The sequence below is a fragment of the Rattus norvegicus genome, chromosome X (genome assembly GCF_036323735.1).
Source record: "Rattus norvegicus strain BN/NHsdMcwi chromosome X, GRCr8, whole genome shotgun sequence".
In the NCBI taxonomy this organism is placed as follows: Eukaryota; Metazoa; Chordata; class Mammalia; order Rodentia; family Muridae; genus Rattus; species Rattus norvegicus.
In genome coordinates this window covers 111,910,895-111,927,959 of record NC_086039.1, presented here as the reverse complement: position 1 = coordinate 111,927,959, position 17,065 = coordinate 111,910,895, and the positions used below count along the sequence as shown (strand labels likewise).

Sequence of the window (17,065 nt, the reverse complement as noted above, 5' to 3'; positions counted from 1 at the left end):
GCCATCAGAATGTCGTTTTTTTGTTCTAACAAAAATGTATACTGAATCTCCATTTGTCTTCATGACCACTATGATCCTGGTTTAAGCCACTGGTATTTCTTTCTGAACTATTATCATGGTCTTCTAACTATCCTGGTTTCTCTCCTTGCAATTCTTCAGCCCAGTTTTATATAGGAGCATGGGTGGTATGTTTTTAACATAAATTGCATTAATTAGATTCTTCACTTAAGGGCTTTCCACTATGGTCAACATAGAGAACTCATTACTGTGGTCAGCGAGACTCTCTGTTGGGTGTCTTGCCACAGTGAACATCCTTTTCTCCCTGTGTAACTATCGATTTTAGTCATATGAATGCTGCAAGGACCTACCTTATGGCCTCTGGATACATTGTTCCTTCTGTGTGGATCATTCTGTTTCTATGTATTCATATTTCAGGACATGGTTTAGATATCATTTCCCTCAAAAAGTCATTTCTTAATGCTACTCCCAATCTCTATTAGGTTTCCTTTGTTACAGCCTTTCTGACTATGCCATTTTTGCTTTACACCTTATTATAATGTATAAGTATCTGAATTAATTTCCTCCTGTCTGTCTCTTCTACTAGACTATGTGCTTCATGAGGGAAATCTGGGTCTATTTTTCTTATAATCATATTCTATGTGCCTAAAAATGTGCCTAACATATAACAGATGACCAGCATGTATCCTGAGGGTAAAAGTTTAAATTTATAAAGGAAATTAGTATTATTATAATTATTATGATATTATTATAAAGCAATTTAATATATATATATCATTTGAAAAGCATCTGCAATGTAAAACTAAGTAGTTCAGGCAAGGAAACTTAAGATAGAAATATTGAGTAACTCAGGAAGCAAAATTTTCATGAAACAGTTGCCTTGAGAGACCCTCAACACAAAGACTAACACATTACAAAAGGTACACAGTATGGTACATAGCTGGTGATGAATAGGGCAGGTTGATCACCAAGATGAAGCAGATGATGCCCTGGGAGGTGGCACTGTTTAAGGCACGTCCTGTCACCAGGGCTCAATTCCCAGCTCTATTGATCAGGTAGGAATTGTAACTATGGCAGCATGTAGTTGCTGAACTCCATGTATTACTTGGGGAGGAGACAAAGGGCTCTCCAGCCTGTTGTCTTGGAGGAATGCCAAAAGGGAATACATTCCTGGCAGGGCTGACGGCGGAGGCGTGGTAGTAAGGAGGGGGAACTGAAAGAACCTCATGCAGTATGGGTCCAGTGTCCTGGGGGAATTGTTAAGCAGCTCTTCTTTGTCCCCATTTTTGTCACCATGTGAAACATTTTCACGTCCAGAGAATCAGCTGTTCTGCAGGAGCAGACAGATGCAATGCTATGTACCACACTGTAGACCTTTTATAATGTGTTAGTCTTTGTGTTGAGGGACTCTCACCAAAGTGAGATTTTCCATGTCAGGAGCTCCCTCGTGCAAAAAGCCTACCTCATCTGATCTGCTTACCTTCACAGGTGTCAAAAGTCTCAGCTGGGACAGGTTGGCCAAAAAGTTGTACCCCTGGAAAATCAAGAGTCAAGAAACCCAGAGAGGCATTTAGGTAACAATGGAGCAAGGACAGAACACTTGGATATTCCAGGAAGTGTCCTATGAGTCTTCTAGGAATTATCTCAGTTGTTCTAAAACAAACACTAAAAGATCACCTTAAGACTAAATATCATCATCATTTCCATTGCTTTGGTGAAGAAGCAAAGGTTTAACAAGATCAAAGGACTGGTCAAATATCTCAACAAAACATCACGAAACCTTAATACAAGTAAGACTGGCTGTACTTTGAAATAGCAGTACAAGCACCATCCATAGGCATGTATAAATTATCTCTTATAATTTATAATTCTACGGGAATATAGCTTAGTGGTAGAGCACTGGTCTGGCATGCACAAGACTTTGAATTAGCCCCATGTCTGGTAGTGCAAAAACAAACAAGAAAAAAGAAACATCCTAGGATCACATAGTGAGAGATAGAGTTACGGATATCGCTACATTGTGGTTTTCCTCAAGACAGATGTTTTAATAGAGAAAACCTAAATATACTACATTCAGATACAAACGTTTTCCTTAAGGATTTGCACTGGTTTGGATAGAAGTGGCCCCCATAGATTCATAGATTTGAATGTCTGGTCATTAGGGAATGATGATACTTGATAGGCATTAGGACACATAGCCTTGTTGGAGTGGGCGTGGCTTTGTTGGAGAAAGTGTGTGATTAAGGTAAGCTTTCCGGTTTCATATGCTCAACCCAGTTTACTTCCTGCTCCCTGTGGATCAAGATGGAGAACTCTTAATTACCTCTCCAGCACTATGGCTGCCCGTGTGCCACCATGCTTCCTACCATGATGACAATAGACTAAACCTTTGAACCTGTAAACCATCCCCAGTTAAATATTTTCCTTTGTAAGAGTTGCCATAGTCTTGATGTCTCGTCACAGAAATAGAACATTGACTGAGACCGACGTTTTATTTGACAATAGTACTAAAATGAAGAACATTCAATAGAAACCAGACTTTGAATCAAGATAGGCAGTCTAACACTCTTGCAATATTAGGCAGCAGAGCTCCACTTCTTACACAGACATGTGATTACAAGAAGGCACCAGTCTCTATGGGGTCATGCATTGCCAGTGGTTTGGGATGCAAGCAATCAAACTATATGAGATTTTAAACATTTTCTTGCTAAACACTTCTCTTAGATGATCTTGTCTAAATACATGCTAATTTCAGTGCTGTGGGTATATTTAAGACTAAGCTATAATACTAGACAGGCTAGGTTATTACTTTTTAAACATGTAGTGTGTGTGTGTGTGTGTGTGTGTGTGTGTGTGTGTGTGTGTGTGTGTGTGTGTGTGTGCTGAATGAGTGTACGTGCTTTTGCCATGTGCCCATGAAGAGGTCAGAGGACAGTTTGTAGGAGTTGGTTCTCTCCTATCATGTGAATTCTCGAAATCGAACTCCGGTCATCAGATTTAGCCACAAGCACCTTTATGTACTAAGCTATCTCCATGACCCCAGGTTTTCGTGCATTTTCTTGTTCTTAATGGAAACTTCTAGGATTTTTTTTTTATGAAAACCAATTCTTTATTATGTATCTAGGGGTCTGGCCTGAGCATGACACGGTGGGCACGTAGAAGTCAGAGAATCTCTTTCAAGAACTGTTTCTTGCCTTTCATCTTGTTGAGGCAAAGGCTTTCTCACTGTTTTCACTGCTGTAGTACCTACTCCATCTCTACCCTGTGAGCTTCCAGGCAATTCTCCTGTTTCTGCCTCCCTTATTCATATAAAAGTGGGCCTGGGGAATAGTACTATTAGAGGGTGAGGCCCTGTTGGAGTGGGTGTGGCCTATTGGAGCAGGCATGTCACTGTGGGCATGGGCTTTGTCCTAGCTGCCTGGAAGCCAGTCTTCCACTAGCAGCCTTTAGATGAAGATGCAGAACTCTCAGCTCTGCCTGCCCCATGCCTGCCTGGGTGCTGCCATGTTTCCTGCCTTGGTGATAATGGACTGAACCTCTCGACTTGTAAGCGCCAACCCCAATTAAATGTCCTTCTAAGAGTTACCTTGGTCATAGTGTCTGTTCATAGCAGTAAAACCCTAAGTAAGAGTAATAGAATTACAGATGTATGTACAAATCTAGCTGTGTAGGTAGATGCTAGGTACCTAGGGACTGGGCTCAATATCAAATCCTCAGACTTGCTCAGCTAGCACTTTCCCCCACTGAGCCGTCTAGTTGGCCCCAACAGAGTCTCTATATTTTGGACCACATTCCTTTCACAGCAGTCTGTATTTAATGATTTGACTGCTTCAATATCTCTGAGAGGAAGGGAGACTAAGGATCATGAGAGATGGAAGAACAAGCCTAGAGAACCGGAGCGACTTGTCAGCATTAAACATGGAGCAAACTACTGACCTTGTTACAAGAAAGACCCTGGGTCCTTGATATCTATTGACTGTCGTGATTGAAAACGGCAATAAAGATGACAGACACTGCAGAAAACGGCTGCAAGTACTCTCCTGAGGACGTCAAATCGAAGGGGATTTTTAGAGAAATAATACCTAGCACAAAATATTGCCAGAGAGAGAGCCAAGGAAACGAAACCAAGTGGTCTGTGTTTGTGCCACAAAAATCATTTTCTATCTGCATTTATTAAATTTCTTTTTGAGGTTATAATATAATTACAACATTTCTCTCCTCTTTTGTTCCTCCATACCCTCTCATATACCCAAGAATCAAAGCCAGTAAGACTATTATCATCTTATTTCTGGGCCTTTAGTCTACCTCTCTCCCTTAAAGTTAATCCTCTGTCAATTAAAAACATGCAGGAATTCACTCTTGATCTCCCTGAGGTGCTCTAGATCCCTGGCACCAGCTTTCTGGTGGGAGTAGAAGGGAAAAGTTGTATGTTTCCCTTTCTATGATCTTGGAAACTAACAGTGATCACAGGAGCCTTGGGGACTGACCTTTCAGTGACAATAGGTACAGATCTATTCGATTATCAGATCTCAAGTCTTCAAAAACAGTCTTGTAGCCCCATCCCTACAATAATATATAAAAATAGACCTAGAAACATTATGCTGCCATTCCAAAGAACTCCTTTGCTTTCTTTCCCTTTAAAGTTATATCTGGTCCCAGAATAGATCCTATCTACTGCTTCATGCATTTCCTTTTGGTATAACATAACTGTATTACCAGTGGGGTCTCTGATAGCAGAATATCCTTAACTCTTGATGCCCCAGGACAACACAGATAAATTCCCAGTGGTCATCTGGAAAAATGTGCTCAAGTTACTCAACTGCTCTGGGCCTTGTTTTCTGCCTCTATGAAATGAAAATGTTAATAATATTGACTGTATAGCATTGTAGAGGGAATCACATGAGACATGCAGAGTAGTGCAGTACTTGGCATATAATAAATGTTCAATAAATTGGGAACTATATATAAAAAGCAAAAGTGTCTCTAAAAACTGGCCTGAAGGAAGACAAAGGCTCAGACACTGAGACACAAGGCAAGGCAAATGGACGGATGGTGATGCTGACTCCTTTCCTTCTGGTGTCTTGAGAGCGGACTGGCATTGAAACAGTCCCCATACCAGAAGGAAAGCAAACCAGTGATGTGATCAATGAGGGACATGGCAAGTGTCTGGAGGCTGAAAGCAGCTAAGGAATGACAATCTAGGCTGCTGAGATCCCGTGGAATAGGAGAGGTTCACTGCAACACTGCGAGTTTCAAAATTGCAAGAGAAGCCAAATTTGAAACAGGCAAAGGGTAAGGCAACTCAGAAGAGAAGCAAAGAAGAGGGTCAAGTCCCTAGCTCTAAGAGCTGTGGATACAACTTTGTCTTTTCTCAGTAATATCTTTACAGAAGGATGCTTTGCACCTCCACCCTGAAATATAAAGCACTGCCATCGGCGAGCAAGCAGTCAGTTTGTTCATCCAAAGTTGAAGAGATGACAAGGAGTGTGTGGCTCTGCGTTCACCTCTGGAGAAACCCACCCTGGGGAATTAGCTGAAACACAACCTTGGAAAATGCTTTTATTCTCTTGGGCCAGAACGCCTCAGAGAATCTGCCTCCTGAAAGTGCCCCTAGGGCAGGGTTTCAGTCTCCTCCAGAATTACTAAGAAAGTTAGTTAGCAAGTAGACCTATTAGTTTACACCTGGAGATTCACATTCTGCTGGGTGAAATGGATCTTCCTATATAGTTTTCAAAAGTGACACAAGTGATTCTATCACAAGGTTGCCTTTCATTTTGGAGATGAAAATATTTCATAAAAAACCTTAAGGAAACACAGTAAATATTATCTAACTATTGCCCATGTTTTATATGTATGGAATTCAGAGACTTCTACACAATTTTTTTAATCATAAATAATTACTAACAAAATGAGAACTGAAACCCAGGTCTTCTGCCTCCCAATTCACCGTAAACACCATTTTCAATGTCTTTACTTTGAATTTCTTTCTTTGTTTTCTTTCTTTTTTATTTTTCTCTCTTTCTATTAAATTTGTAAATAAACATTTATTCTTGGTTTTATTCAGAATTCTAAAAACAGTCTTACATTCATGAATTCATTAGGTAGAAATAAGACATTTCCTAGCTCTATTTAAAGTAAAAGAAAGTCACAAATCCTAGTGAATGCTTGTAATCTCAACATCGGGGGCTGAAAGGATCACAATTTCTAAGCCAGCTGGAGCTAAGTTAGTGAGACAATGTCAAAAACAAATAAGACAGAGGCACAGTGGGTAAATCACTTGATGCCCGGTGCAAAGACTTGAGTTAGTTCACCAGAACCCACATAAACTGGACCCAGTAGTAGGTGTCTTTAACCCACCAATCCTATGGTGAGATGACATGCAGACATAAAAGAATCTCTGGAAGCTCGCAGGTCAGCAAGCCCAGTGTCCATTGAATAATAAAAGATTCTATCACAAAACAAAACAACAAAAACAAAATAAAATAAACAGCAAGAAAAAGCAAGACGCAAAGATGAGGACAGTCACCTCCACACAAATGTTCTGGTACACACATGTGCTTGTGCATGCATGCACGAGTACACACACACACACACACACACACACACACACACACACACACACACAGTACAAACATAAAAGACTAAAAAATGTAAAATGATAAAGATTTTCTTTGAAAGTAAAATGGCCTTTACTATTACAATCAGTACAAATACATCATATAGATTTATGTGTGAATTTATACTTATATAGATTTATATTTATATAGATTTATATGTGGGCTTTTGTGATGAAATTTTAAAGCATTCAGCGGACAAAGAAGCAAGCCAGCTTGAAATCAGGACACTCATTAGCTTAACAACTGAAGCAATTTTTTATGCACAAAGATTAATAATGACAATATCTGCCCATAAGCTGTCCTCTGAACTTTCCATACTCTAATCTGATCTCTTTGAAGAAAAATAAGTAAATGTATTAAATAAGACCTAAAATTGTTTGCCAGAATACCAAGATTTTAAAGTAAGAAACCACAAGTCATAATTATCGATAACTCAAAGAACCCCAATCATTCCTTCGAGGGCAATAACCCACCCATTCTCCAACAGCTTGGAAAGATTTCAAAATCAGGATGTGCTAATGCTACAGTAGAGAAAGGAATGATGGATTACTGCAAAGGGCACTCCTAGGTCTATCAAATTAGAAGCCTCACTTTAAGGGCACCTATCCCTCTCTGGGGGAGAAAAGCTGGAAAATTGTTAGGTAGCAAGTGTTAGTATGTCAGAGCCATTCCTGGCAATGCCTAACTCAGAGTGCTTTGCCTTTTCTGTTGCATTTCAGCATCTAGAGAACAAGAAAGCAAACACTGGGACAGCTTTCATGTTCTCCCACGGTTCTGCCACACCCTAAGGATGGTAATGCTATAGCCACACTCTTCTGACAATCCTCAACTCACTCCAATGGTCACCCTCATTTCTCTAGATCACAGATCCTATCCCACATCTAAAGCAAACAGCAGAATCCCTTTGACCTCATCTGAATGCTGGCCGAGAAGAGGAATGAGCAGATGAAGCAAGGTCAGGGCAGTCAAGAGAGAACATCACACCTGTACCTGCTTGCTACTATTCCCTTTGCAGAGAGTGACATCACTGTTTATTTCTCCTTAAATACTTCTCAGGGGAAGGCCTCAAATTTGCCTCTTTACAGCAAGCACAGTGAGACAGCAACTGATTAATACTGAACACTCAACTTCCAGAAAATTCTAGAATCTATCTTATTAATCTTAAAGGTCAGTGCATATGCAGCAATAACATTTTTCAAGTTTTGGTTTGTTTGTCTTTACATTTTCTTCATTTCCTTTTTGAGATGTCCTACAATACATTTGGATCACATTCTTTACCTTCTCCTAAGTTTTGCCACATCTTCCTCCATCTATCCAACTACTGCAGAGTATGGGGTCTGCCATGGAGTGTGGTTGATAAACCCAGTGTGTGGGGTCTGCCATTGTGTGTGGTTGATAAACCTGGTGTCACTTTCCTTGACAAAAACTGATTTTTCCCTCTCCCAGTAGCTATCAATTACAAATAGATTTTTGGTAGGGCGAGAACTTTGTGCCCACTGATCCCTTCTTCATGCTGTGATTTCTTCTGGTCTGAGATTATGCTGGTCCTGTGCTTTCTGCTACATGTTTCTTAATGCAGGGTATAGCTCTAAAGTCAGTCTGTCACTGGTTGGTGTTTTGGTTACTAGCAGCAGAAATAAGCCTAAAAGGCCATCTACTTCAAAGTGACTTTATAGGGATTTGATTTGGAAATTCTTTCACTATAATTATATTTGGATATATAGTTTAAAAACATATTTCCTTAAGTAATTAAAGGTGAACATATATTACATATGATCTGCATATTGTTAGGGTTTCTTGCTTCTCTTCTTTCACGGTTTCCAGCATGACTTCCTGCCTAAAATTTGATTAAGGAGAAGCCTGAAGTTTTGATGATGTGACCCCCCTCCCTCCGAAGTCTGACTTCACAGAAGAGACAGGCCTCAATCCTACAAACGGCTTGACAACACAAGCTGAATTTGATCAGGAAAGAAGTAAAAACATGTTACTTTAAAGTTGGGTGGAAAGGGATGGGGATGATGAGAGGGTGGTTCGAGAAAGAAGCTGAGGAAATGTTCAAAATACATTTCATGAAATTATCAAATAATCCATAGAACTGATTATAAATACATGTTATTCAACCCTCACATTATCAAAGATTAGAAGAGAAATGTTTGATATGCATTGGGAGACCTGCTCTTTTCTGTGGGAAGTGGAGGCGGAGTGGACCTGGGGGAGAGAAAAGGTGGGGATGGTTAGAGGGTAGGATGGAGAATAAACTCTGTTCAGGATGGATTGTGTGAGAGAATAAATAAAAAAGAGAGAACAATTCTGGGATTGCTGAGGGATGGTGTGGAGAAACGGTCACTATTGATGGAAATGTAGGACAATAGCCATTTTGAATATTAGTTTGGTAAAAGCTATTAAAATCAGACCTGTACAAACCAGACCTTTTAAACTATCAATTTTATGGCTGTCAATTTATACAACAGTACATTTGCAATCGTGTCTTGAGATTCATGTACCATAAAGAATAGTGAACCACTATTTAACGGCATAAAAACAGGCAATAATGTAAAACTTAATCGTAAAAGTTTGGATTAAAGAAATTATGTCAGAATTATATAATGGGATACTATGCAATTATTAAAAAGAATGAAGTGGGGGTTGGGGATTTAGCTCAGTGGTAGAGCGCTTGCCTAGCGAGCGCAAGGCCCTGGGTTCGGTCCCCAGCTCCGAAAGAAAAAAAAAAAAAGAATGAGGTGGCTTCTGCAGACTAGCAAGAAAGGGCGCAAACACAGTTTAGTGAAAAACATGTGGGTATACACATATATTGTTTTTAGAAAAACCTGCACAAAGCATACATAATAAAGTGTGAACAGGGCAGGGAATCAGTGTTGAAGAAGCAACTAACAACCGACATTATATTTCTCTTTTTGTAATAAACATTATACAGGGAACTCTAAGGGGGACTATTCAGGGGAAGCGAAGAGGATGGAGAGAGATGGGAGAGAGACATGTAAGGGTGAAATATGAGGATGAGCAAAGTAGCATTCTCTGTCTATATCACATTCATATTTACAAAGAGACAGGCTGTGCCACTTTCCCACAATATTTATCTCCTTCTCCTCAACCTCTAATGGCATCCTTTCAAGGACACAGTGTTCCAGCTTCTGATACAAGTTTTTCTTTTGCTTCTTTCTCTTTTTTTAATTGAAAAAATTTATACAATGTATTTCAATCAAGATGCTCTCCCTCTCAAATCCTCCCAATCTTCATAGCCACTGACTCCTCTCCTGCTCCCTCTCTCCCCCTATGCCCTCTCTCGCCCTCTCTCTGTTCCTCCACCTCTCTCTCTTTAGAAAATATATAAGCAAAGAAAACAAACAGACTGTAATTGAAAAGGAGAGAGAGAGTAGAGAAATAGAGGTCAGCACCCTCCTCCCCATGCCCTGAGTAAATTCTATTCTATACTATAAAAAACACACAAGAAACACACACACACACACACACACACACACACACACACACACACACACACACACACACAAAACCATAAACACACCAAGCTCAGACCTAGATGTGATTCTCAAGTTTCATTGACCAAACCAAAGCAAACTCTCCTGAACCACATAAAATGGCAGTACAGTAGGCTGGCAGGATAATTTATTCTCAATGAGTAAAGGCATTTGCCTGATGATATGAGTTCAATCTTCAGGACCCATAAGGCAGAAGAAAAGAACCACATCCTGCAAGTTGGTATGTGACCTCAACTTGTGTGTCCACCCTTGCCCCAAATGATAAAGTGTTTTTCAAAATCTATTAAGATGGCTTCTATCACTCCGTGACTTGTCTTCTTTTCATCATTCAAACATAAACCTTCCTCAGATCTTCCATTCCATGACTCTCTCCCCCTCATCTAGCATTTTTGCTATGTGTTCCAGAACACAGAATAGTTATACTCACACTTTCCAGCATCACACTGTCCTCAAGTTGAAAAGACATCTTTTATGTGTGGCTAACAGAAATCTTTCCTATTGCAACTGCAGCGTTGTACAGAAGACTCTAAAATCATTATGTCCAACACCCGCAGATCAGGTTCTGTCTCAAGCTGAGCTTGCTGTGGTGATTAGCTATTAACTCTCAAGAGGTCCATTCTCCATTGAAGGAAGTTTGTAAAGAAAAGAATTTACAAGGCAATCAGGACAGCTCAGTGCTCATGTGAATACTATTTTATTTGTATTTAAATTTCCTTAAAGATGGCCTCCATCTTGACAAAATGGACTGCTGAAATAGATATTCAAGAGGTCTGTCTTGTAAACAGGAGCTTACCCCTGGATGGAAACCCGAGCTGCTGGAGAGGAGACCTGCAGCCATGAGCTCTCAGAAATGACCCTTCAGAACTGTTTTTGAAAGATAATTAGTGTGAAGAATAAAAGCAACTTTCTAACCAAATTTAATTCCCACCTTCAGTGTTCTCTGGTCAGCAGGGTGTGCTTGGAATGATGAGTTGTGCTGAATCTACTGATGACAAGTGCAGATCAGGAAATTAAAGGGCACAGCGAAATTTCCAGGATGTGAAAGGAAATAAGTACAGAGAACTGAGTCACCGAGGTTGAATGAGGATAGGTCCTCATAATCAAAGCTCGACAGAGAACTGAAGTCATCTGCCCCAAATGCAAAAGGTAACCAGGATTTGGGCCTGAATAATTAGCGATGATTAACTCAAGTCTTCACTTCCCCTTCATAATAACCTTGTGAGTTCACACACAGCCATTCTTCTAAGGAGCTCGAAATACTTTGCAAAGATATTGTCTTAGTTGTCATCACACCATCACAGTCAGTGAGCGTGATGATTAAGATCGGCTTCATTTTACAGGAGGAGGAGGAAAGAAAGTCTGAGACTGGCGAAGCCAGTCAGCCAGCTTATCTTTCGTCCACGTTTACCCAGCAAGATACCAACTGCCACTGAACTCAGCAGAAGAATTAATTTAACCAGACTAGTCCTCAAACACTTTTAAGACCAACTGAACAAGCCTGGCTTTATAGACAAACACATACTCTTTTCCTGGAGAGTTACAAAGTACATTAACCCAGTAGAGTGTTTTAGAAGCTCTGGAATGAACAAACCTAGGCTCTTTAGGCAAGAATTTCCCTAAGTTGATGACAAAACTCTCTCTACTTTCTTTCTCCTGCCCTCTCACTATGTTTGACCTATCAACACTCTGTCTTGTTTGGAACCCACATCTAGAAGTGTTGGATTAGCATTGGATTGACCTGTGTATTAGCATAGCAGGCATATCAGCTCCATTCCAACCCAAGCTAATGAAGCACTGCGGTACGATCTTTCCTTTTTAGAGATACTGTCTGATACACTCTGGTATCCGCAGTTAATGAGCAAAGAACCTGCTTGTAGCCCCAGGGCCCAGGCCACCCTTTGTACTGGAGGGCATTGGCCAAAATGACCTAAGAAGGTGACTCTACTCCCATCTACTTCTGCTTATATTTCTTTCAAACAGAGCCTAGGGCCACAGGAGGCTTCATTTAAGGGAGGATGTGCTCATGGTGCCAAACCATATCATCAGAGTTCATACCCTTCACCGGCACAATCGTGGGCCATCAGGCATTTGGAGAGGAAACCATCAACCTCCAGGCTTAGTTTTAGTACTATTCACCAACCTGTGCAATCAGCACCAACACAGTAAAAAGAACTCCAAGTGAGCTTCCGGTGTATGTTAATTGCATGAGTATTAGAGCAGTCATTATATATCCATTTCAAAACCAATATAGAGCGCAGGAATCTTGTGCTACTGTTAATTACCAGTGACACTACTAAAAGTACCTAAAATGTAAAAGTCCCTGAAGAATCTGCCCTGATTAATTTCATACGAGTCAAATGACAAAAGATCACAGCTAATGGATTTGATGTGTATTCTATCATTTTTTATATTTTCCTTTAGTGTTTATTAAACTTTCACAGCATGAGGGGAAATTCTTGCATTGAAATTGATAACTTGTTGCATATGAAGTCAAGGGAATGTAGATATACCTGTCTTTATCCACTGGCTATGAGAAAAAAAGATCTGTGGAAATGCAATTTTGGTAAAAGCAAGCTCACTGTAGAGATCAGAGAGGGACTGCTATTTATTTTACGAGCATCTGGTTGTGAGCCCTTTGGTAAAACAAATTTTTCTACCTGAATGTGTCCCATTAAGTTCATTTGCATTTGCAACGCTTCGTTCACATATATCAGATTTGCTTAAAGCGAAACACACTTAGATTAATAAATGGGGCAGACATGTCTTAAGATGGGGGATGCATCAATCTGCAATACTGGCTCCTTTCAGATTCCCCATTAATCATCATTCTAATCCACGGAGACTCATTCTGGGTTTGCAGAGACTTTGACAGTAATACTTCAGATTCCCTGCAGTTTTACTTAACTATAAGCTCTCTGCCTTTGCACATGCTGTTCGGTGAGCTTAGGATGCCATTCTCCCCTTAGCCACCTGGTGAATTAATTCTGCAAGACTTGCTTGACTCAAATGTCACTTTCCCAGTGAAGCCTGCCTTGATCATAACCCCCACCCCCAACCGGGCACCCCTCCTCCGAGCTTCCACTGTACTCTACCCATCCCTTGTCATCCAGTTTCCAAGCTCTAGATTGCATAACAGCCTGCACTCCTTGAGAACTGATCTGATGTTTTATTCATTCCCATATTTCCAGTACCTAACATAACTACTGATACATGGCAGGTATGCAATAAATGTTGGGTCATTTGATCGCAATCTTTAAGTGCGGGGACTCGAAAAGCAATGCCTTATTAGGAGCCCAAATAGAAATGTTCAAGAAACGTTAAAGAGTTTTGTTCATTTGTACTGATTTTTTTAAATTAAGAACAAAATGGCTACACACTTTATCTTGTGTTCCAAGAAAACAAAAATGACCCTGTAGAGAGTTTTCGCGAATAATTAATAAGTGCACTCGATTTGTTTCCTTGTCTCTAAGCATGCAACTTTTGTCCTAGCACAACACAAACTTCCTTGCAGTAAAGAAGACATGAGGATCCACTAATTACAGGAGGTAGGGGAGGCACTCAGGGTTCACTGTTAAGAGCGTTGGAATTTCATTGGCTATAGAAGAGAACCTGCTTAAGAAAGTTCCGAATCTTTTGTGGGTAGGGTGTGGGAATACAGTCAAAATGTCCACCAGGGTTTGGTCAACCTAGGTGGAAATTTCTCCTGCAGATTGTACTAAGTAACTGCCCCAGCGGGGGGCGGGGGATTTCCATCACTTTGAAGTCATCATCACCCTTCGAATGTGGGCAAAACAGGTTGGACCTGATCAGCCTGCCTGCATGTTGCTGCAGTCTGGCTTGGCATGGGATGAGACCCAAGGACATGAAATGCCAAGAGTAGCCCAGCCCCATGGCGCAGAGCACACAGGGACACATAGTGAGAGTGAGAGTCAAATGCACCAGTCCAACTCACACAAAATTCCACACAAAATCTACACCACGTCCCTGGCACACAGTACTGCATTCCTGTATGCCCAGTCACACACAGGGAGTGCCCCCTTACATTCTCTTACTTCCCTAATGTGCAGGGGCCCACACGCCACACCACTAGCAGACAGCAGCCCAGCCAGTATCTGGAAGCTGCTAAGGACCGGTTTTGTCCTGTGTAACAAAGCCCCGGGCCCCCAGGTGCCCGGCTGGATCCACTCCATCCATCCATCTCTCCCCGCCCCCATCCCTCAGCTCCCAGAACAAGAGAAAGCTCAGCTTTGGGAAGTGGATGCTGGACGTGGGGGCGCAAAGAAAGAGCTTTAGGGATGGGCGGGAGCAGGAGTCCGAGTAGCTTCAGTGCTCTCTCGCCATGAACCAAGGGGGAAGAAATGGCAAAGGGACAGAGGTACCTCTATACACTATCTCCCCCAATCTATTCATACAGGAACACAGAAAACTGGGAAATAATCCCCCCTTCTCTCTGCCCGGAGCTCCTCCCAGTGGCTCTGGGAGCCACCGGTGTTCCAGCAACCCGCAACAAAGCGCCCCCAGCACAGACCTGTTCCAATCTCTTCGTGGCAGGAGAGAAGGAAAGCTGCTGCCGAAGGTTCTGCCTTTAGCTGCTGGGCAGGAGGAGCCGGGGATGCGGGGAGGAGGAGCAGAAATTGGCGAGGAAGGAGGATGAGAGGGGATAGGCGATCACAGCAGCAGCAGTGGTAGGAGGAGGACGACGACGAGAAGGAGGAGGCTGCTTCAGTAGCAGCTGCTAAGGATGCTCTGGCTAGAGGCAGGGCTGGGTGTGCGGGGTGTGGGCTCACGTGCACCCCATGGCCCAGGGATGCGCGCGCGCGTCTGGGTGTGTGAGAGCATCTGGGTGTATTTTGACTGTGACTATTCCAATTCAGACTTAGCCTGGAACTTGTGATTCCTGCAACTAGGCGGAAGTGAAACCCTTTAAGTCTCCCAAGCCAGACTATTCCAACCTGAGGGTAAGGGAAGAGGAGACACAGGGATTCCCTCTTTTAGCCTCCACCCCTAACACTGGTACACACTGGTAGCTTGCACCTGTCTCTGGAATCCCTAGACCCAAAGAGCAAAGAAACTAAGGAAAGTCAAAGTCACTATCATGATCCCTCTGAATGTATCACAGAGCTGGATGCTGTTTGAACTACTCAGAAGATAATTTTTTGTGTTCATGAGGGCAACTCACAAATTGGTTGCCCAGAACTTGACCAACATTCTACATGTTCTCCTTTCTTTCCATTGCTTCACCTCTGTGCTTGTAACCAAGGTGGCATATAATGAATCCGCTTTTTAGTCCACTCTCCTAGTTAGTACTATCCAGGCTTCTTTAATTCCTGAATGTCACAGAATCTTCATACTAGTTTTTTCTGTTGTTGTTTTGTTTTTTTTGTTTGTTTGTTTTCTTTCTTTCTTTCTTTTTTTGTTCCCCTGCAGGAGTGCGGCACTCATTTACCTAAGAGCCAAGACTAGCTTCCTGATAATGAGAGCAATGTCGCTTACTATGAAGTCAGCCATAGACCAATGAGGTGTGCATTTCTAAAGATAAGAAAACAATTGTAAAAGGCACAGCTCTCTTTTATAAGTCAGTATTTGAAGAACTCCTTAGTTGGAGCCTGGTTTGAAAGTCACTTCTCTACTCTTTCTAAGTATTTTGCCTAATGGTGTATATTAAGAGATTTTACAAAGCACACCCTAGTCACGCCAGCTCCCTACAATAACATCCCTGCAACAGAGAAGACGCCATCATTCCCGTCTGACAGACAACAAATTGAAGCTCACCAAGATTTCATAGATTTATCTACATGCTAATTAATAGATGGGAGATCCAGAAACTTGCACACACAGACATACATGAATACACATAATAAAAACATTTTTAAAAGAAAATTTCAAATCCATTAATACACTAAGAAAAGTTGACAGTACTAACTAAAATGTATTTCCAAAATACATTTCCGGTTAAGCGTTTCCGGTTAAGTTGATGCACCTAAGTGTATCACACATGGCAATTGATTCAATAGAGTTAAAGTGTTTTAGGTCTCAATCTCCAACTCACAGACAGAATTATTCCTTTGCTTTTGCTGCTTGTAGTATAAGCATAATTTGAAATGAAGTTGCAGAAGTACAATAGGAAGATTATCTACCTGTGTTTCCTAAGGCAATAAGTTTATAAGTGGTTTTCCCCACTAGTGAGACCTGTCTCCTCCCTAGGCCATGAAAGCAAACGATTGCCAACAAAAAAAGGAGATCTGTATCCTACAGGGAAGTCCCAGAAGTTCTATGTGTGTGGATTTAATGAAAGAGAAAAAGGCTAGTATAATGGGCACAGCTCATCTCTAGAGCCAGGCAAACTGAGCTGCCAAACAGTGCAGAATGTGCCAGAACAATGATGTACTTTTCATCTGGGTATAGAAGTGTAACAGGAAAACAGAGTGATAGAAACCTACACAACTGATAGTTGTCACTATTACAGAAAAGATAGGCAGTAATGTCTTTAATGAGACTCCATTAAAAACAGTAACTTAATTGTTGTTTTAAGACAGTGGTTCTCAACCTTCCTAATGCCATGACCCTTTAATACAGTTCCTCATGTTGTGGTGACCCCCAACCATGAAATTATTTTTGTTGCTGCTTTGCAATTTTTATTTTGCTACTATTGTGAATCATAATATCTGTATTTTCCGATGGTCTTAGGTGACCCCTGTGAAAGAGCCATTCAACCCCCAAAGGGATCATTACCCACAGGTTGAGAAGCACTGTTTTAAGACAGTTCTCACTATGTATCACTCTGACTGACCAGAACTTACTATGGAGACCAAGCTAGCCTCAAACTCAAAGAGATCTGCCTGCTTTTGCCTGCCAAACTCTGGGATTAAAAGTGTGCACCACCATGTCTAGACCCAGCAGACATCTTGTCTT

The 17,065-nt window shown here is 41.3% G+C and overlaps 1 protein-coding gene across 6 annotated transcripts in view; it reads right to left on the bottom strand.

Annotated features, from left to right (window-relative positions):
- Pak3 (p21 (RAC1) activated kinase 3) overlaps nt 1–14,993 on the bottom strand; it is a 258,071-nt gene extending 243,078 nt beyond the window's left edge. For 3 of the 6 annotated variants that reach the window (XM_017601940.3, XM_063279842.1, XM_039099537.2), the window contains exon 1: nt 14,682–14,926. The gene's annotated coding sequence lies outside the window, so the exon portion shown is untranslated. Of the gene's footprint in view, nt 1–14,681 lie in introns of all 6 variants that reach the window. The other 3 variants (XM_063279845.1, XM_063279849.1, XM_063279843.1) reach the window with 3 other exon arrangements.
- Nucleotides 14,994–17,065: the final 2,072 nt, after the last annotated feature.